General features: G+C 43.7%; 1 pseudogene; it reads left to right on the top strand.

Annotated features, from left to right (window-relative positions):
- The first annotated feature begins 21,036 nt into the window (after nucleotides 1-21,036).
- LOC128126521 (5S ribosomal RNA) lies at nucleotides 21,037-21,155 on the top strand (annotated as a pseudogene).
- Nucleotides 21,156-22,021: the final 866 nt, after the last annotated feature.

The following is a 22,021-nucleotide window of genomic DNA, read 5'->3' as shown; positions in this document are numbered from 1 at the left end:
ATACCCTCATGTTATGTGATATTGATACTGATATGATGTATTCGCATGCTAGAGTAGGCTAGGTATTCCTATTAGGACTAGAGTGGCCTGATTTGTGATGCCTTAGCCTAGGAAGAGGTGAGCTGCTATGAGATGCTTGAGAGTGAGTAGGTAGCAGCGAGGGGATTATGAGAGATCTATTAGAGAGTGGTCTATGCATGATAGAGTACTTGGAATTTGGGATCCGAAGAGGAGGACTTGGGGTGTATTCTGATACGGTGCGGACAGTAGTATTGGGCCCGTACTACTGAAAGCACCGGAGCGGTGTACAGCCCAAGTAAGACTCTTTGGAATACCAAGGATCAAGGAGGAATGAGTTGTCGAGTGTGAATATGCTCGAATGGGTTCTAATTTATCGTATGTTGTATTTCAGAGGTAGATCATGGTGAGGACACGTTTGATGCCTGAGACCAGTGATACCAGTGATGAGGAGATCTGCCGGATCATCCACGAGGAGGTGGCTGCGGCCATCAGGGTAGAGATACCAGAGATGTTCGGGTCTATTAAGACCACGCTGATTCATACCTTTGACGAACGTTATGCCACTCTTTCTGAGGCTGGTGTTGCAGCGGCCACCGCAGCTATTGCTGCCGCGAGGCCGCAAGGTGGTGATGCACTGCTGTTCCGGGAGTTCAGCAACACAAAACCACCAGTGTTTGATGGGACCCAGGATCCGGTGGTAGCTATGAGGTGGATTTCTGATATAGAGGGGTGTTTCTTCACTTTCTCATCTCCTGAGCATTTGAATGCTCGATTCGCGCTGAACCAGCTTCGCTTGGGAGCGAAGGACTGGTGGAAGTTTGTGACGGCGCATTTTACGCCTGCTGAGCTTGTGGCAGTGACCTGGGAGAGGTTCACTGCCATGTTCCGAGATGAGTACGTTCCCCAGGTGGAGAGGGAGTGTTTGTCATAGGAGTTTCTGACCCTCAAGAAGGGTACTGAGTCAGTTACAGCGATTACCAGGATGTTCCATGAGAGGGCAATGTTCTGCCCTGAGCACGTGTCCACTGAGCAGGCACGTATGAGCCGATATTTGAGCATTTTGAGGCGAGACATTCGGGAGTTCGCGGCGAACTCCTCGTACCGGATATTTGCTGAGCTTCAGGCAAATGCCCGGAAGAGGGAGATTGAGCTAGAGACTCAGGCTAGGGAGGAAGCGGAGTCTCAGGGGAGGGATCGGCAACCGGCACAGTCTCAGCCGGCAGCCAAGCGGGCCAAGCCCGCTGATCCCAAACCAAGGAGCCAGAAGGGCCGCACTTGTGGGAAGTGTGGCAAGGGTCATCATGGAGTCTGCAGAGCGGGATCTTGCTACAAGAGTGGCAAAGAGGGGAATATGGCCAAGGACTGCCCCAAGGGGTTTGCGGTGTGTTTTCACTGCAACCAGACCGGACACCGGAAGGTGGAGTGTCCGCAATTGCGGGGATCAGCTCAGGGAGCACCTCAGGGATCTGCCCCTACCGCCATCAGAGCTACAGAGAGTCGGCCAGTGAAGGCTGAAGCGTCGAGGGCACGAGGGAGAGCCTTTCAGCTGACCGCGGAGGAGGTCCGCACAGCGCCCGATGTCGTGGCTGGTATGTATTCCTTCATGTATTTATTTTGATGTTGAGATATTATGCTTATGTTATGCTATGCGTAGGTACTTTTCTTGTAAATTATGTACCTGCCTTGGTGTTGTTTGACTCGGGTGCGAATCGGTCTTTTGTATCTTTGGCTTTTAGTCAGCATATCAGTGTTAGTCGTGAGGCGTTGAGTCGGCCTCTGAGAGTTTCCATAGCTGATGAGAGGGTGATATATGCCACGGAGGTTCTCCGAGGTTGCGTAGTCGAGATTTTCGGTGTTGAGTTCCCGATTGATCTGGTTCCTATTGCGATGGGTGATGTCTGTGTCATTGTGGGCATGGACTGGTTGAGTAGATTCGGTGCGGTTATCTACTGCGAGCGTCAGCTGGTGACCATACGAGACCCTAGTGGGGGAGTTCCTTCGGTGTATGGCGAGGGTACACGTTCAGGATCAGCGTTTTGTTCGGCCGCTAGGGCAAGGCAGTGTCTACAGCAGGGATGTAAGGGTTTTGTGGCATATGTGATGGATACGCGGGTGGATTCCGAGAGGCTGAGTTCAGTAGAGGAGGTTCCGGTGGTGCGTGAGTTCCCGGATGTATTTCCCGAGGATTTGTCGAGTGTGCCTCCTGTGAGGCAAGTGGAGTTCAGTATCGATTTGGTTCCGGGGGCCGCGCCTATCGCTAAGGTGCCCTATCGTCTTGCACCTCCAGAGATGCAAGAGTTATCCTTGCAGCTTCAGGACCTGTTGGGGAAAGGATTTATTCGGCCGAGCAGCTCGCCGTGGGGAGCGCCTATCCTGTTCGTCAAGAAGGAGGATGGTTCACACCGGATGTGCATTGATTACCGGGAGTTGAACAAGCTGACGGTCAAGAACCGTTACCCGTTGCCGAGGATCGATGATTTGTTCGATCAGTTGCAGGGAGCATCTTGGTTCTCCAAGATCGATTTGAGGTCTGGATATCATCAGGTGAGGGTGCGGGATGAGGACGTCCAGAAGACAGCGTTCAGGACGCGTTATGGGCTTTATGAGTTTGTGGTGATGCCTTTTGGGCTCACCAATGCCCCGGCGGTGTTCATGGATCTTGTGAACCGAGTGTGTAGGCCGATGCTGGATCGGTCGGTGATTGTATTTATCGACGACATTCTGGTATATTCGAGATCTAGAGAGCAGCATGAGGAGCATTTGTGAGAGGTTCTCGAAGTTCTGAGGTCGGAGAGGCTTTATGCCAAATTCTCCAAGTGTGATTTCTGGTTGCGGGAGGTCCAGTTCTTAGGACATCTCGTTAACCAGGAAGGGATAATGGTCGATCCGGCCAAGGTTGAGGCGGTGATGAGTTGGGAAGTGCCGAGATCACCCTCCAAGAACAGGTGTTTCCTAGGGTTGGCAGGGTATTATCGGACGTTTATTAAGGATTTCTCCAAGATCGTAGTGCCACTCACCAGATTGACCCGGAAGGGTGTTGCTTTTTCATGGGGCCCCGAGCAGCAGGCCTCCTTTGTGACACTTCGCCAAAGGTTATGCGAAGCCCCGGTGTTAGCTCTCCTGGAAGGGATGGAGGACTTTGTGGTATACTGTGATGCATCGATTTTGGGGTTGGGAGCGGTGCTGATGCAGAGAGGGCATGTGATAGCATATGCATCGAGGCAGCTGATGCCTCATGAGACGAGATATCCCACCCATGATCTAGAGTTGGGGGCAGTGGTGTTCGCCCTCAAGATTTAGCGTCACTACCTGTATGGGGTTTGGTGTACGATTTACACGGACCATAAGAGCTTGAAGTATTTGATGGATCAGCCCAACCTAAATATGCGTCAGAGAAGGTGGTTGGATGTGGTCAAGGATTATGATTGTGAGATCCTGTACCACCCAGGCAAGGCTAATGTGATAGCCAATGCATTGAGCCGCAGGGCGGAGAGCATCCCGCTGCGGGAGGTATGTTTGAGATTGACCGTGATAGCTCCAGTGTTGGACGCCATTCGTGGGGAACAGGCCGAGGCTGTGCAACCTGAGATGCAGAAGAGGGAACGGTTTGTTGGTTTGGTTTCAGAGTTTGTTACCGATGGTCGGGGGCTTATGACATTTCAGGGGCGTATCTGGGTGCCATTTGTGGGAGGAACGCATACCATTTTGATGGAAGAGGCTCATCGGTCGAAATTTTCGATCCATCCGGGGGCCACTAAGATGTATTTGGATCTGAGAAAGGAGTATTGGTGGCCCTGTATGAAGAGGGATGTCGCGTGGTTTGTTGAGAGGTGCTTGACCTGCCGTAGGGTTAAGGCCGAGCACCAGAGGCCGCATGGTAAGTTGCAGTCATTGGAGGTTCCCGACTGGAAGTGGGAACAGATCACTATGGATTTCATCACCAAATTGCCAAGGAATGCCAGGGGAGTTGATGCAATTTGGGTGATTGTGGACAGGTTGACGAAGAGTGCTCATTTCCTTGCTATCAGCGAGAGTTCTTCAGCATAGAAATTGGCGGAGGTGTATGTGAGGGAAGTGATATCTCGGCATGGGGTGCCGATATTGATTGTTTCAGACCGTGATGTGCGTTTCACTTCCAGATTCTGGAAGAAGTTTCATGAGGAGTTGGGTACTAGACTGCATTTTAGTACCGCATATCATCCCCAGACAGACGGTCAGAGTGAGCGGACGATTCAGACGCTCGAGGACATGCTCTGGGCATGTGTGTTGGATTTCGGGGGTAGCTGGGATGCATATTTACCCTTGGCAGAGTTTTCCTACAACAACAACCATCATTCGAGAATTGGTATGCCACCCTTTGAGCTGTTGTATGGGAGGAGGTGTCGGATCCCCATTAGTTGGGGAGAGGTTGGACAGAGGGTGATGGGCAGTACAAAGATCGTGCTTCAGACGACAAAGCAGATCCAACAGGTCAGACAGAGCTTGTTGACTGCTCAGAGCCGACAGAAGAGTTATGCAGACAGACGCTGGTCCGAGCTTGAGTTTCAGGTCGGCGACCTTGTTCTCCTGAAGGTCTCTCCTTGGAAAGGAGTGATTCGATTCAGGAAGAGGGGCAAGTTGGGGCCCTGATATATTGGTCCTTTCCGTTTGATCGCGAGGGTAGGCCGGGTAGCCGATCGTTTGGATTTGCCAACAAAGTTGGGGCAGATTCACGACACTTTTCATGTGTCGCAGCTGAGGAACTGTATAGCCGACGAGTCAGCAGTGGTTTCATTAGAGGATATTTAGGTGGATGCGAGCCTGAATTATGCCGAGAGACCAGTGGCCATCAGAGATCGGAAAATCAAGGTTTTAAGGAACAAGGAGGTACCCCTGGTGTTGGTTCAGTGGCAGCATCGGAAGGGATCAGAGATGACCTGGGAGCCGGAGCGTGAGATGCGTGAGCAGCATCCGGAGCTATTTGCAGAGCGAGACTTCGAGGGCGAAGTCTAGTTCTAGTGGGGGAGAATTGTAACAACCCGGATTTCCAGGTATCTTTTATTCATATATTTTTCGTGTTTTGTGAGGGGACTCGGCGAGTTGGAGCTCAAACTCACTGAGTAGGATCGCGGTTCTAGATGCGGGTTCGCGCCTGGACTCGGCGAGTCCGCGCTGTTTAATGAAACCCTAATTTCCCGGTCCTAAGCCCTATTTAAAGGACCTTATGGCCCTTCATTGCGGCTACCTTGACCTTGAGAGCACCAAAGCAGCTGAGGGTTCTTGTGAGTGAGATAAGAGGCCATGATTCACCAAATTTGTGTGTATTTGCAAGAAAAGAAGGAGAAATTCAATCTAGAAGAGTTGGGGAGCTTGGATCTACTTCCATTTCGTCAGGGGAAGCTTCTTGAGGTATCATTCAGAGCTTATTTCCGTATTTTTGTTGATATGGTCAAATCTAGGGTTTCTTCTTGCCTTGTTTGCTTTGTAATTGAAGTGTGAGAGGTCCCATGGGGATATGGTACCTAGATCTGGACCTTAGCAGGTCCAGAGAGTCCCAAATGCCATGCTTTATGTCCTTCCTTTTGGGTTGGAGACTAGGGTTGCCATCTTAGAAGTCATTTCTTCAAAAAGAGCCTTGTAGGTGTTGCATGGTAGCCAAGACTGTGACTTTACGTGATGAATGAGCTTAGGAGGGCCAGATCTATGAGTGGATGGAGAGGATCTGACCTCAGAAGCGAGATTGAGTTGATGCATGGCATGGACTCGCCGAGTCTGAAGAACAGACTCAGCGAGTAGCATGAAGATTGTCCTTAACCACTCAGCGAGTGGTCCTGCCGAGTTATGGGTTGACTCAGTGAGTCAGGGAGAGTTAGAGAGGGTTGACAGGTGGACTAAGTCGAGCTGGAACTTGCCGAGTTGTTCTTGAGACTCGGCGAGTTGAGTCGTGGTGGCCCCGCGATTCATGCCAGGTGGAACTCGTCGAGTCACGGGAGTACTCGACATGTCAAAAGAGAATCCTAGAGAGTTAGTGAAAACGTTTAGACTCGCCGAGACGCTCTAGTGCACTCGCCGAGTCCGGTCAAAGTTGACCGTTGACCGTTGACCAGAGTTGACCAGTGTTGACTTGATAGGGGTAGTCAACCTTAGTGGTAAAAGTGTTAATTAGAGATATATGATGTTATAGGAGGATTATAGCTCGGAGGATCGAGCACGAGTGATTTCCAGGATTCGCGAGTTATCGAGATATACGAGGTGAGTCTTCTCACTATACTTTACCCTGAGTAGGTAATCAGAGTTATGTGATAGAGTATGTGTATGTTATGTGTTGTACTGCATGATGTCTATATGATTTATGCTGTGCATGCTTATAGAGTTGGAACCGAAAGGTTCCCAGAGTTAGAACCAGTGGTTCACAGAGTAGGGTCTACGGACCCATAGATTTATAGCCTCGAGTGGCTAATATGTGTTATGTGTGGTATTTTGGGGAACTCACTAAGCTTTGTGCTTACAGTGTTAGTGTTGTTTGTTTCAGGTACTAGTGATGACCGTGGGAAGGCGCCGGCTGGATTTGTACACACGCATGGGATTTTTATATGTGATCTTGGGATTTTGTATGATGCGAATTGGAGTTTTAAACATGATGTTTTATGAAAATTAAATGAAAAATGTTTTTATATTTTGCGAAAAAATTATTTTGAAAGTCACGGTGTTACAGATAAGGGAGTTGAGGGGAGGACATTGGGTCCTTTAAATAGGGTACAAACTCTAAGATTAGGGTTTTTCTCATCCCAGCACCAACTCGTCGAGTCCAACTCCCGACTCGGCGAGTTGGTCACTTAATTCGCGAACTAAACCCGCTCCGACTCGGAGAGTAAGTGTACCTACTCGTCGAGTCCCTTCTTCGGAATTACACTTTCAACTCTTAAGTCGTACTCCTGAAATTCGGGATGTTACAGAGCCGGTGCGGGAAGGAGGGGCAAGGTGTGGGATAGGAAGCACGGGGAGGAGGTGGGGGGAAGGGTTGTCACATTCTCACTAGACACCTTATTGGCTGTTCTATTTTTTTGGTTCTAACGGTTATATATATATATATATATATATATATATATATATATATATATATATATATATATATATATATATATATATATATATACACATAAAAAAAATTTCTATTCCCCCACTATAAATACCACAACACCCAAATTTTTTTAACCCATACCTTCTTACTCTCTCCAAAAAATATTAATCAAAATGTCATCATCTTCATCATCCGATTCGACAGCTCAAGAGGAGGTTAAGCTTATCGGTTCCATCATAGCAAGAATGGTTGCATACTTTCAAAACCGACTAGGCGAACCATCACGTGTACGATCTAAACCAAAAAACCGCAAAGCCGGACATGATCGTCCTATAGAAGACTACTTTGCAGATGACGCCATCTTTGTTATAAAGATTCAATGTCAGTTCCGGATGAGGAATGAACTCTTCTTACATATTGTTGGCGATTTGGAATGTTTTCTATATTTCTAGTCGAAAATGGATGCGAAACGGATAAAAGGTTTTTCTCCGATTCAAAAATGCATGGCTAAAATTCGTCTGTTAGCTTTCGACATGGGAACAGACAAATGAGACGAGTATTTTAGGATGTCAGAGCATACCGTGCAGGAGTGTGCATGTGTACAAGTTCTGCAAAGCTATATGTTTGGTTTATGGGCACTGATATTTGCGAAAACCAATTATGAACCATATCCACCAAATGTACACGGTGCATGAAGGAAAACATGGATTCCATGGAATGCTAGGTAGTATTGATTGCATGCATTGGATTTGGTCATTATGCCCCAACGCATGGCGTGGTTAGTACATGAGAAGTGACCATAAAGAGCCGACGATCATTCTAGAGGCTATCACATCACATGATCTTTGGATATGACATGCATTCTTTGGTCCAGCTGGTGCAAACAATGACATCAATGTGCTAGACCAATCGCCGGTATTCAACAATATCTACCTTGGAAAGTCGAACGACGTACCTTTTTCAAGCAAATGAGGTAACATATAAGCGTGAATACTATCTTACTGACGATATATATATATATATATCCTCCATTGTCTGTTTTTGTGAAATCGTTTATATGTCCTAATGATCCAAAAGGAAAAAGTTTAAAGAGTCATAAGAGTCAGCTACGAAGGATGTACAGCGAACATTTTGTGTACTTAAGAGGCATTGGCAAGTACTAGCAGTCAGGGCAAGGTCATATGAAGTGAGAAGGTTACAACATGTAATGTATGCATGTATTATATTGCATAATATGATTCTTGAAGACGAAGGAAGAGCGATATGTCGGTACAACGAAAATGAATTTTTGCCAAATATCGAATGAGTAGTCGTTGGTACACAAGAATATAGGGAAAATAGAAGAGAAGTACACAATCACGACATTCATCACGACATTCGTGCTAATTTGGTGGAACACGTTTATAGGGTTCATATTCAGCTGTCGATAGAGTATTGTCATGATGATTTGTTTGACGAATCAAACAAGGATTCTGATATGTTCGTCGAGAGCAAAGATTCCGATGACAAGAGTGACGTTCAGGAGAATGATTAAGACGATGAGGTCGATGACGAAGACGATGATTCCGAGTGGCATATTTTGTTTTGTTTTTTTTTTATTAGGATATTAATTATGTTTCCTATGTTGTGGTTTCTTTGATTTTTTGTTTGTGTTTTATTTATTTATTATTTTCTACTTATTTAAATATTAGGTTTAATGTAATTTTAATTTTAATTAATGAAATCCTTTTTATTTCTAATTAAAATTTATGTTTATTATTAATTTAAAATTTATAAATCATAAAAATGAATTAATTTTGTTTAAAAGAACAAATAGTCAGAGAGCTTCCAACCTATTCCTTAGGTTTTAGTGAGAGAAAGAAAAGTGAAGAAAAAAATGACGTGACTCAAAAAAATGAAAATGAAAAATACAAAGGAAACTTTTCACCCATAACGTGTGGTCTTGTGTACACCAAAATCCAAATAGTTAATAGCTCTTCTGTGGAATTAAATATCTTTCCAACTTTTTTCTTTTTCTAAAACAAGGATCATACGACCTTGCTGATGGTAATAGATTCATGTGGTAATTGGAATCTAACTATCTAAGAATCTGCCTTAATTTATATTCAAATCTGACGAGGATTGCATTATCATAATATACCACTTGTCTTTGATTAACCAATAATCTCGCCCACAGACAATTATTACATCTTTTCATTTTCTTTCTTTTTCCATTTTATTATTATTTATATTTTATTATTTTAATATTTATTTTTTTAACGAAAAATAACTATATATCTCATCTAAGACCGAACCTGAGACCTCCTAGTTAATAGTAACATTAAAACTCCATACCACAAATGCCAACGTTGTGTTTACTAGTCAAAATCACTTTTGCTAAAAGTATACATTCATGTGCAATGTACAACTATATTAATAAATCAAGTTAAACTCTAATCTTTCAAATTTGTACTCGAGTCCTTCAAATTTGTATGATCGCACACTCAATTTCTCAGTTTTCTAACATTAAATTTTTCATTCCCTAGCTTTTTAATATTCGACTTTGTAAAATATAAATTTCACCGTTCTTTTTTCTAAACTTTCGTGTTTATTCCGTAGTATAGATAAATATGATTTTCTTTTATACTTTGTAAAATGTATTTTCCACCCGTCTTTTTTTTTTTTATAATGTTACTTTAACCCTCTTCAAAGAAAAAATCACTAGGTTATTTACTATTTAGATAAAACTGAATTGTTCAATTGAACAAATTCTATTGGACTATTTGGTTCGGATATTCGGGTATTTGGATGAGTTTTCAATATAACTGAAATATTATTTTGGATTTCGAGTTGGTTTTGGTTTATAAAAGTTAAACCCAATAGTCTAAAAAATCAAATAAGAATTTATTATTTACTTATTTATATATTTTTATTTTCAATATACATCTATTAATTATTTATTAATTTATTAAATTTAACATTAGATAAACTTAAAAGTATTATCCAACAAAATACTATAATATGTTCTTGTCAAAAGTTTTTTTATCTGTAAAATAATAGATTACAATACATTTAGGGAAGCTTCCCACCCATTCATTGATTTCGACTGTAACGCACGGTTCGTGGTACGTATTTTACATAAAATTTATTAAAATTTATAAGAGAACTCAACGAGTTGGAGGCCCCAAACTCGTTGAGTAGGAATTATATTTTTGGGACGTGGGTTAAGAAACCTACTCGACGAGTTGCGAGCCCCAACTCGACGAGTAGGGCTGGCAGAGCGAAACCAAATTTTAGGGTTTTGCATCATATTTAAACACATTAATCGTTAAAGGATGGCCTCATTTACAGCCTCCAAGTCCCAAAACCCTAGCCACGAAACCCTAGTTCCTTTTGTGAGTTTATGAGACCTTTTTGAGATTTATATGTTTATGTGCTAGGAGATTACATGGTAGAGGTAGGGGTGAAATAGGCCCCGCTACTAGTCGAAAGGACCGAAAGGGGTAGGGCAACACCTTGATATGCTAGGCAAGTTACCGGTTGAAAGGACTGAAGTGGTAGGCCAACTCCCTAATATGCTAGGCAAGTTACCGGTCGAAAAGACCGAAGGGGTAGGCCATCACCCTGGCAATCTAGGCAAGTTATCGGTGAATAGGACCAAAGGGGTAGGCCAACACCCTGATATGCTAGGCAAGTTACCGGTTCAAAGAGACTAAAGGGTTAGACCAATACCTAGATATGTTAGACAGTATGTTTATTGTATGGTATGTGGTACGATGGGGGAACTTACTAAGCTTTGTGCTTATGAAAAGGGCTCAATCCTTATGGATTTTTATATTTTGAACTCTGACATTGTTATATTATGACTTATTTTGAGACATATGACTTATGGATTTTTATGATATGGGAAAACCTCATGATGTTTTCAAAAATCTGTTTTATGATTTATTTAAATTAAAAATGAAATTTTTGGTCCTAAATTTTTGGATGTTACAAGTTGGTATCCGAGCCTTGGTTTGGGGGATTCGGACACACCTTCGGGGATGTCTGGACTCAAATAGAGGGTTTGAGAAATTTTTACAATCAATTTTTTTTTCTAAAAATTTGAAATTGATGTATTGGAGAAAGAACAAGAAGTGTGATGCGTGCAATCGTTCAAGCTCAAGTAAGTTTTCCCCAAGATACCCATACATGTTTGTTATGATATATGATATGATTATGAGAACTACATGCTAGATTAGGGCTGAGGATCTAGGAAGGATGCCTTATATGCTTGTTGTATGTGTATGAGAACTGCATGCTAGATTAGGGCTAAGGATCCAGGAAGATGCCTTACGTGCCTGCTATATGTGCTTATAGAATTACATGAAAGAATTGATTAGTGAGTGATATGATGGCCTGAATAGGATATGCTTGGTTTGGGTTACTCAATGCCCAAATGCTGCTTGCTTTGTGCTTTTTGGAGTTTTAGTTATCTTTAACTAATTAGTAAAAGAATACATCAAGTTACATATTGCAAGGACTAAATAGTTTTAGAAGGTTAGTTCTAGCCTTATTTCGCAGCTCTTGTTTGAGTCCAACCATTATAGGGTAAGACCTCTCATTTGAAGAATTATCTGGTCTTAGTGATATGTAATGGTATTCATGTGCTAGTTAGATAAAGGTAGCAGGGATTTCTTATGCAACTGATGGCGGTTAGTGGGTTGGAGAGTTACCCTAGGGTAAGCCTAGGATGAGATTAGTGCAGTGAGCAGTAGTAGTGAAAGGGAGTTGGTGAATTCAAGGCAATCCTTGAGAAAATTACAGATAGATGTGGAAAGTAGTATGGGCCCATACTACTAAAAGCAGAGGATACGTACTCGAGTTAAGGAGGGCTGAGATAGAAACAAAGAACATGTAAAGTGTATGTGACCTCTCGAGATTGTGTATGACCCTGAAAGTTATGTGTTTTGTTTCAGAATGGTAGAGACACGTCATAGAGAAGGAGGTTCAAGGTCTAGATCAGGTTCAGGTTCAAGTTCAGGTGCAGGTTCCGAGCCGTTTGATGACGGATTACGTGAGTTCATTGCATCCGAGATTACGAGAGGCATCCTTGAGGCGACCCCGGTGATTTTTGGGTCGGTCAAGGAAGGAATCATTGAGCTGATTGAGGATCACCTCAGGGAATTCCGGAGTGACATGGCATCTAGCCAGTCAGGGATGCGCACACTCTCCTTCAAGGACTCTAGGGGATGTGGTGCACTAGACTTTCACGGGGTGAAAGATGCCATTATGGCCAGAAGATGTGTTGCACACATCGAGTCTGTGCAGTTGACGAGATTCTACCCTGAGGGGTTGAAGGTCTGGTATGTTGTGGTTTGTATGAGAGAGAGAGCTAGAGACAAGTGGGAGGCCGTCGGTGATTCATTGGGATCCCTAACCATTCAGGCTCTAACCTGGTCGGACCTTGTGACTAGGTTTAGGGTTGAGTTTGCGCCAACTATGGAGATTCAGCAGCTGGCTAGGGAGTTTCTTGATATAAGGTAGACGACCGATAAGGAGGCGAAGATTACCGTTGAGTTCAGGGAGAGGGCCTTACTGGTGTTCCAATATGCGGGTGATGAGGAGATGAGGAAGACCCGATACTACGATATGTTGAGAGTTGACATCCGAAAACATGTCAGCTACTCAGCATGCCCGAGTTTGGAGGATAAGGTAGCAAGGGTGAGAGAAAGGGAGATTGATATAGAGCACTTCCGGAAGATGAAGGCGGAGGCTTGGCAGGTGACTGGGGTTTTGGCGAAGAAACCCAAGGGATCCAAATCTAGGTCGAAGGGCCAGCAGGGCCGGAGCCGCTATAAGAAATGCAACAAGGCTCATGAGGGAGTTTGTAGATTGGGGACATCGGGCTACTATAAGTGCGGCAAGCTGGGGCACTTTGGAAGGGATTGTACTGTCCCTACCCCCACCATTCAGACATCAGACCTGATTTGCTTTCATTGCAATCAGAAGGGCCATAAAAAGGCCAACTGCCCGAGATTGACATCAGGAGCACTAATGGCGGTGCCAGCTCTAGTAACCCTGCGGATCATGGATGGACGACAGGGCAAGACAAATGCTCTAGTGGTGTGGAGTCGAGCCTTCCAGTTGACCGCCGAATAGGCGTGTTCCACACAAGATGTAGTGACGGGTAGGTTTTCTTCTCCCTAACTCTTATTACATTTCGGTTATGTTATTTATGTACTATGTTTTATGTGTTTTGTTTAGGATCATTCCATGTGAACAGTATCCTAGTTCAGGTGTTATTCGATTCGGGGGCTACCCGATCATTTGTTTCTCTTGCACTTAGCAATAGGTTTTCTGAGTCTTCAGGCATGTTGGATTGTCCTTTAGACGTCGAGATTGCTGACGACCGTTTTGGATTGCGTCTTGAGGTTGTACGACAAGCACTATCTTGTGGATTTGGTTCTCATTCCTTTGAGGGGGGACAAGGTTATCATAGGCATGGACTGGTTAAGCCCTAATGGGGAGGTGACTGTGTGCAGCAGTTGGTGCGTATTAGGACCCCAAGTGGGGGAGAGCTAGTGATTAGCATCAGAGGTTTTCAGAGATTGCGTCTTGAGGTTGTACGACGAGCACTATCTTGTGGATTTGGTTCTCATTCCTTTGAGGGGGGACAAGGTTATCATAGGCATGGACTGGTCAAGCCCTAATGGGGAGGTGACTGTGCGCAGCAGTTGGTGCGTATTAGGACCCCAAGTGGGTGAGAGCTAGTGATTCAGGGCGAGAGGCCGCAGCATGGACCAACTTTGTGTGTCGACAGCGAGGGCTAGGCTCTACCTCCAACAAGGTTGCACGGGGTATCTCGCTTACGTTATGGATACCCAGGAGGTGAGTAATGCGACCATGAGTGATGTGCCAGTGGTGCTAGAGTACCCGACCATGTTTCTAGAGGAGTTGTATGGGATACCTCCGGAGAGAAATGTGTAGTTCAGGATCGACCTAGTCCCTGGTGCGGCTCTGATAGCCAATGCACCATATCCGGAGTTTCCTCGGTTTATCAGGCTATTACCGTATATGATGTCTCCAAGATAGCGGTACCACTGACCCGAATGACGAAGAAGGACGTTGTATTTCGTAGGGGCCTGAGCAGCAGACATCATTCGAGACTTTGAGGCAGAGGTTGTGCGAGGCAACGATCTTAGTCCTGCCAGAGGGCGTGGAGGATTTTATAGTATGCTGTGATGCGTCCATCTCAGGCTACGGTGTAGTATTGATGTAGAGGAGGCATGTGATCGCATATGCCTCGAGGTAGCTGAAGCCTCATGAGGCGACCTACCCGAAACACGATCTAGAGTTAGGGGCAGTTGTTTTTGCCCTTAAGATTTGGTGGCATTACCTTTATGGGGTTCGTTGTACCATTTACATGGAACACAAGAGCTTGAGGTAGCTCATGCATCAACCAAATATGAACATGAGGCAGTGTCAATGGTTAGATGTGGTAAAGGATTATGACTGTGAGATCCTTTACCACCCGGGGAAGGCCAATATTGTGGCCAAGGCACTTAGCCACAAGGCAGCCCTGATCAGAGACATCTGCTTGGGGATGACAATGGTGACTCCACCTTTGGAGCGGAACCGAGAAGCATAGGTCGAGGGTATGAAGGAGGAGCGCCGGAAGTGTGAGTGGATCATAGGCCAGGCGACCTCGTTTGATTAGAACAACTGTCGGTTGCTGACCTTGCATTAGAGGGTCTGGGTTCCTTACTAGGGCGGGGTACAAAAATTTTTGATTGATGAGGCCCACAAGTCAAGATTTTCCATCCATCCCAGGGCGAAGAAGATGTAGAAAGATCTTAGTCAAGATTACTAATGGACCTGCATGAAGCGGGATGTAGCTTGGTACGTTGAGAGATGCTTGACTTGCAGGAAGGTCAAGGGGAAGCACCAGAGGCCTCACTGCAAGACGCAAACGTTGGATATCCAAGTATGGAAGTGGAAGGACATTACTATGGATTTCATCACAAAGCTTCCCAGGAACGCATGTGTAGTGGATTCGGTTTGGGTCATCGTGGATCGGTTAACCAATAGATCCCATCCCGATCCAGGAGAGCATCTCAGCCGAGAAGTTGGCTAACATCTACATCAGAGAAGCAGTAGCTCAACACGGAGTGCCAGTCTCCGTTATTTCTGACTGAGATTTACGGTTTACTTCATGATTCTGGAAGAAATTTCACGATGAGTTGGGTACTTATCCGCACTTTAGCATAGCTTTTCACCCGCATACAGATGGTCAAAGTGAGCGGATCCAAACCTTAGAGGATAAGTTGTGAGCATGTGTTTTAGACTTTGGTGGTAGTGGATTTACCTACCTTCCCTTATCAGAGTTCTCCTATAATAATAGCTACCACACTATCATCAATCGTCCTCCTTATGAGATGTTATATAGAAGGAAGTGTAGAGCCCCGATATGCTGGAGTGAGGTTGGATAGAGGGTTAAGGGGAGTACCGAAGTGGTACTCAAGACAAAAAATAGGATCTAGCAAGTCCAGTGTAGGCTTTAGATTGCTCACAGTCGACAAAAAAGTAATACCGATAAGTGCCGTCAGACCTGGAGTCTCGGGTGGGAGATATGGTCCTCCTGAAGGTGTTACCTTGGAAATGTGTCATCTGGTTCAGAAAACGGGGCAAGTTGGGCCCCATATACATTAGTCTATTCAGGGTATTAGCCCAGGTGGGTCTGGTGGCATATCGATTGTATCTACCAGCCGAGCTTAGTCAGATCCACAACACCTTTCATGTCTCCCAGCTATGGAAATGTTTGGTAGATGACTCCGCAGTGGTGCCTCTAGAGGATATTTAGGTGGACGACAGTCTGAACTACGTCGAGCGACCGATATCCATCCTCGTTAGGAAGACGAAGGATCTAAGGAAAAAAGAGGGTTGAGTTACTGAAGGTGCAATGGGAGCACTGCAAGGGTTCGGAATTGACTTGAGAGCCGGAGGACGAGATGAGGGAGCACTACCTAGAGCTATTTCAACACGCAGCAGACTTCGAGGATGAAGTCTAAAATTAGTGGGGGAGATTTGTAATTCCCAGTTCCTGGTACATATTTTAAATAAAATTTATTCACTTTTATAAGAGAACTCGACGAGTTGAAGGCTGCAAACTCGTCGAGTAGGATTTATATTTTTGGGACGCTGGTTAAGAAACCTACTTGACGAGTTGGGAGCCCCAACTCGACGAGTAGGTCTGGCAGAGCGAAACCCTAATTTTAGGTTTTGTACCTTATTTAAACACATTAATCCCTAAAGGCTGGCCTCATTTACAGCCTCCAAGTCCCAAAACCCTAGCCTCGAAACCCTAGAACCTTGTGTGAGCTTTTGAGACCTTATTGATAGAAAACTTGTGCTTTTCAAGCTTGTGGAAGAAAAGGAAGCTAGATGTTTCAAGAAGAAGAGAATAGATCCAGATGTTAAGCTCCATTTATGGTTCAATAGTGGTAAAAAGCTACTAACTTGTCCATTGTGTGCTTAGATCTCTTTATATCCACTTTTGTTGAGTTTTCGATCCATGTAGCTTCCGTCCTTGGTAAATGGACGTCCCAAATGATTTACCTTTCAGATCTGGGGTCTAGAAGGGGTTTCATGGCATAAATGTGCAAACTTTATGGCCATGGAATCCCCATCCAGGCTTCATGGTATCAATTCGGCCTTTTAAGCCCTAAAAGGCCATGCATTGAGGGAAAGTCTGAGACTTTACCTTTTCATTTGGTGTCTAGGGCCTAGATCTCAATTTTCATGCTTTGGTTTGAAGTATTATGGTTTTTATACCAAGATCCATGTATTAAAGGATTAGGGTTTGAGATAAACCCATTAAAGGAAGCTATTAATGGGTAACGTTCGAAACTTTACCATTAAAAGGACCTTTTCAGTTTGTAGAAGAAGTGTGGAATCTAGATCTAAAGGATATGAGCTTAATTTATTAAGATGGCCCAAGAGACTGAAGAACTCGTCGAGTCCCTAGAGGAACTCGACGAGTTGGGTTGAAATTTCCTAATTCTTTAAAAGGGAAAAGTCGACGAGTTTAAGGATGACTCGACGAGTAGAATGCGAAAGTCCCGATACCTTGGAACAAGGTAGTCATCGAGTTGTGAAAGAAATCAATGAGCTGGATAACAAGTTTAGAGTTTTGGGATTTATGGAACTCGACGAGTTGATGGGTCAACTTGAAACATTAACTTTGACCAGATGTTATCTTTGACCATAGTGTTGACCTAGATTTTGAGTTTGACCAAAGTTGACCCTTAAGGGGTTATTAGTATGAAAAGTGGTGACTAAAGGAAATCTTTATTTGTAGGAGTTTGAGTCGGGAAAATTTTAGAGCCAAGGACAGTTCAGCCACTTCACATAATTTTAGGTGAGTTACCATCTAGTAGAAGTGGTTCGAAGGCACCAATGTCCGCCTATTAGTAAGAGTTATAGTAAAGATAATTGTCTTTGTGACAATTATCTGGTATGCCATTATCTGTTATGCTTTATGTGCTAGAATGCTATGTTATTATGTGAAAGTAGTAGGAGGGGTAGGATAGGCCCTGGTACCGGTCGAAAGGACTGAATGGGTAGGCCAGCTCCTTGATATGCTAGGCAGTATGAGATTTATGTGTTTATGTGCTAGGATATTATTGGATAAGATGTCTAAGTCCATAACTATTTCTGGTATGTACTTGACCCGACCCGACATGGTCCATTTGGGTTGCATGGCACCATGCATTTGGATAGACTAAATGAGAGAAATAACACTTGTGTTATGTTAATATATTATAAGTTCTAATATATTAATAGTATTACTTAATTAGTATTGATCAAGAATTAATTTGGAATTAATTAAGTGATATAAAGATAACTAATTAAATATATGGGTTGATTATATAAATCATCCATAACTTGTATAGTGGGCTAAAAGGCTCCATGGATTATCAAGTTGGGTTAAACCCATTGGATGCTCCATGGTTGCTCCATGGGAGTTACAAACCCATGGGTCATGGAAATGAAGAGTCATGACACATTAGGGTTTACATGGTGTAACCCTAGATGTGTCAACACTATATAAGTAACACTTTCTCTACCAAAATCGGCTACATAAAGAGAAGTGAGGGCTTGGCTGATTTTTAGAGTGTTTGTATTCTCTCAAAAGTCATTACAAAAGCATTTGATGTTGTGTGAAGCATTTGAGGCATCACACTTGGGGTGCTAGGCTCTCAAGGTTTCAAGGAATTAAAATCAACTATAAGATATGTATTTCTAGCTATCCTTTTAGGATTAAAGTTCCCCATGGATGCTAGATAGGATTATGAACCTTGGAAACCAAATTTTGCATGTATTTAGACAAACATAGATCCAAGGTTATTAATGTTGCATCTACACTTAGGAAGTGTTAGAATGCTCAAAACTCATCAGTGGTATCAGAGACTAAGCTTGTTTGTCAATAGTTGATGAAAAATAGTGTTGAAAAAAATGATTTTTTGCTACCTGTACAGGGGACTCGACGAGTCCATGGGGAGGACTTGACGAGTCCAAGTGAAAATGCAACCAACTCGGCGAGTCTGTTTGTGTACTCGACAAGTTGGCCAAGCAGAATGCAGAAATTCGATTTGTGTTGCTGGAAATGGACTAGAAACGTTACCCTAAACTATTTTGGTGTTATAAAACTTGTTTTAGATGGTGTAATGGTTGTTCTAATCCATTTACAATGTCTAATATTGTAACATCCCGAAATATCAAGAGTAGAGTAGAAGGGCTAAAAGAGTAAGTTGGGAAAGAGTGACTCAGCGAGTCCATGGGTGGACTCGGCGAGTAGAGTCGCGACTGGGTCGCGTGTTAAGTAGCCGACTCGGCGAGTCAATAAGGAGGACTCAGCGAGTAGGCACTGAGTGGAGAAAACCCTAATTCCCGGGGTTGAGCCCTATATAAAGAACATAACAGCCCACTCTCAGCCTCTTTATTCATCCTCAAGTCCAGAAACCCTTAGCCTTCGTGTGTGAGAGATCATATCTCATTTGGGAGTTTGAAGGAGGTATTTGTTGAAGAATTTTGGGAGTTTGAAGGCTTGGAGAAAGGGGCTTTGCTTGGATTCGAGTTTCATTGCAGTTGGGGCGTTCCTTGGAGGTAATATCTCGTTCTTGGGCTGTTGTTATGTTGTTTCTTCATTTTGGGGTTTGTGGGAACTTGTCTATGGATGTAATTGGAGTCTAGAGGTTAGATCTGAGGTTGCTACCTCAGATCTGGAATGGAGAAGGATCAGAGAGCATGAAAGTCCCTGTGTTGGAATGTTTTGTGGAGCTATCATGTCCCAAACCCTAGCCCAATGTGCGAATGGCCTAGATCTCTATGGATTCACGTAAGGTTTGCCACTTTACGTGATGGATGAGTTGTAGGAGGCTAGATCTATGTTTTGGAGCAATTGCATGGCCTGGAATGCTTCTGAATGGATTCAGACCGGTGGTACTCGGCGAGTCACATGGGTGTACTCGACGAGTTGTTTGAAGATGAGCTGGGACTCGGCGAGTTGGAATAACAACTCGGCGAGTTGGATGAAGATGACCTGGAACTCGGCGAGTTGTATGAACAACTCGGCGAGTAGGTTGAAGATAGCCTTAGACTCGGCGAGTTTGTTCTTGGACTCGGCGAGTCTTGTCGAAGAGTTTCAATATTTTCTGGTTGAGTCGAGAATCGGCGAGTCAAGGGATGACTCGGTGAGTTGTGGGCAAGTGGACTCAGAGTTGTCGGACTCGGCGAGTCTCGGGGTGACTCGGCGAGTTAGATCGCGGATTGAGGAAAGTTTTGAGTATGGGGACTCGACGAGTCATCGGGTTGACTCGGCGAGTAAAGTCAGTCAGGGGTTGACTTTGACCTTGTCTTTGACCAAGGCTTGACCAGTGGTTTCCAGGGGCATTTTGGTAATTGTTGATTTGTTTTGAGTTCAGTGCATTGGTGGTTGTCCAGTAGTGGAGATCGTATCAGTGATCGGAGCAGCTTGGGTTATCTGTTCAGTCGGCAGTTTCGAGGTGAGTTATCCTCACTTTATCAATAGGGTTTAAGGCACCAAAGCCGACCCTTTACCGGATGGAAATCCGGGTAGTTGTCTTTTGTTATGATTTTGCGGGATATAGGCTGGAAGGCATTATGTTATGGGCCAGAAGGCATTATATGTTGTGGGTCGGAAGGCTATGTTGTGAGTCGGAAGGCATTGTGATGTGGACCAGAAGGTCATGACCTGGAAAGGCGTATGTGCATAATTAGTATGTTGGATGAGTCATAGGGTGATGTTATGCTAGTGATCGGCTAGGCCGATATCTTGGTTAGGGTGATGATATGTTATGTGATCTGTTTGACCGATTTGCTGATTGTGAACTGTTATAAGATTATATGCTATGTGCACACGGTTGCTTGGACTGGAGTGTGACCTGGTATGCATGGTTGTTCTATGTCCTGTTATGTTATGTATGCTTTTTATGTTATGGGCCGGAAGGCAATATGTTATGGGTCGGAAGGCAATACGATTTGGACCGGAAGGTCGTGGCCTGGAAAGGCGTATTTGTAGTTGGTACTTTGGGGGTATCTCACTAAGCTTTCGGGCTTACAGTTGTGGTTTCATGTTTTTCAGGTTCTTCAGGAGACTGTGGCAAGGCGAAGGCGTGATCGTACCGCTCCTCGTGATTTCGTAGTATTGTGATTATGGGAACACGTTAAATGTTTTGTATTGAAAACCTTTTTGTAAAGATTTACTGGAATCGAGATGTTTTTTTGAAAAATTTAAAATTGGTTGTATTTTTCGGTCGTTACAAATTGGTATCAGAGCTAGGGCACGGGTCGATGTGTTCGACGGGGACGTCGAACCTTATAATGGGGGGTGAAAGTGGGTTAGATCTGATCCCACGTCGGCTGGGAAGGAGAACTAAGCATTCCTTATAAGGGGTGTGAATACCTTCCCTATCACAATGCGTTTTAAAGTCATGAGGGCAGCAGATCCCATAAGAACTCTGCAGTTAAGCGTGCTCGAGCGGGAGTAGTACCAGGATGGGTGACCCCCTGGGAAGTCCTCGTGCCGAGTGGCCCAAAGCGGACAATATTGTGATACGTGCCAGAGGGGGATGTTACAAATATCAATTTTTCATGATTATATGTGTTGATATGTTCTTGAAATTTTGATATGAATGTTCATGTTCTTATCAGTTCTTGATAGATCATAGGAGTTACTTGTTTATGATTAATTCATGATCTTTATGTGTTTTAATGGAGTCCATAACTTGTCCTCAAGTTATGGATAACCAAAAGTCTCTTTGTGTTAAAAACCATTAAAAGAACACATTAGTTATAAAATGAAGAGTATTCATTTTAATGACTCATAAGTTATGAATGTGAAAAGTTTTGTAAAGTTACAAAACTTGCCCTCAAGTTTTGGAACAAGTAAAGTCACTTAATAAACTTTAGTTCAATCCTTATATTTTTAAAAGGTAAAAATCAACCCTTATACTTTATAATATTATAAGTTAATATATATATATATATATATATATATATATATATATATATATATATATATATATGTGTGTGTGTGTGTGTGTGTGTGTGTGTGTGTATGTATGTATGTATAAGATCAAGTCGTCTTACCGCTAGTACGCCTCATTCACAAAGCCAGTCTATAAGGGGGGTATAAGGTTGTTGCCTACAAAATGGGAACTTAATGGGTGTCCACTCTCACCCACCGCTTCCTTGATCGGTGGAGGGTCGTTAGCCGAACGGGTAGGACAAGGACTTATAAATTCTCATTAAAAGTATGATGAATATTATAAAGGACCTAAATGCTTTTATTAAATTCCCAATCTTAGTTACTTTAGGAAAAATGTGAATAAGGTGCTAATCCATGAAATTACACTTTACACTTTGTTTAAGTCGTTGGTGGAGCGTGTGTGGTTAACC

Source organism: Lactuca sativa, chromosome 5 (assembly GCF_002870075.4).
Source record: "Lactuca sativa cultivar Salinas chromosome 5, Lsat_Salinas_v11, whole genome shotgun sequence".
Classification (NCBI taxonomy): Eukaryota; Viridiplantae; Streptophyta; class Magnoliopsida; order Asterales; family Asteraceae; genus Lactuca; species Lactuca sativa.
Note: the sequence above shows the minus strand (reverse complement) of the source record. Positions and strands in the feature narration are given on the sequence as shown.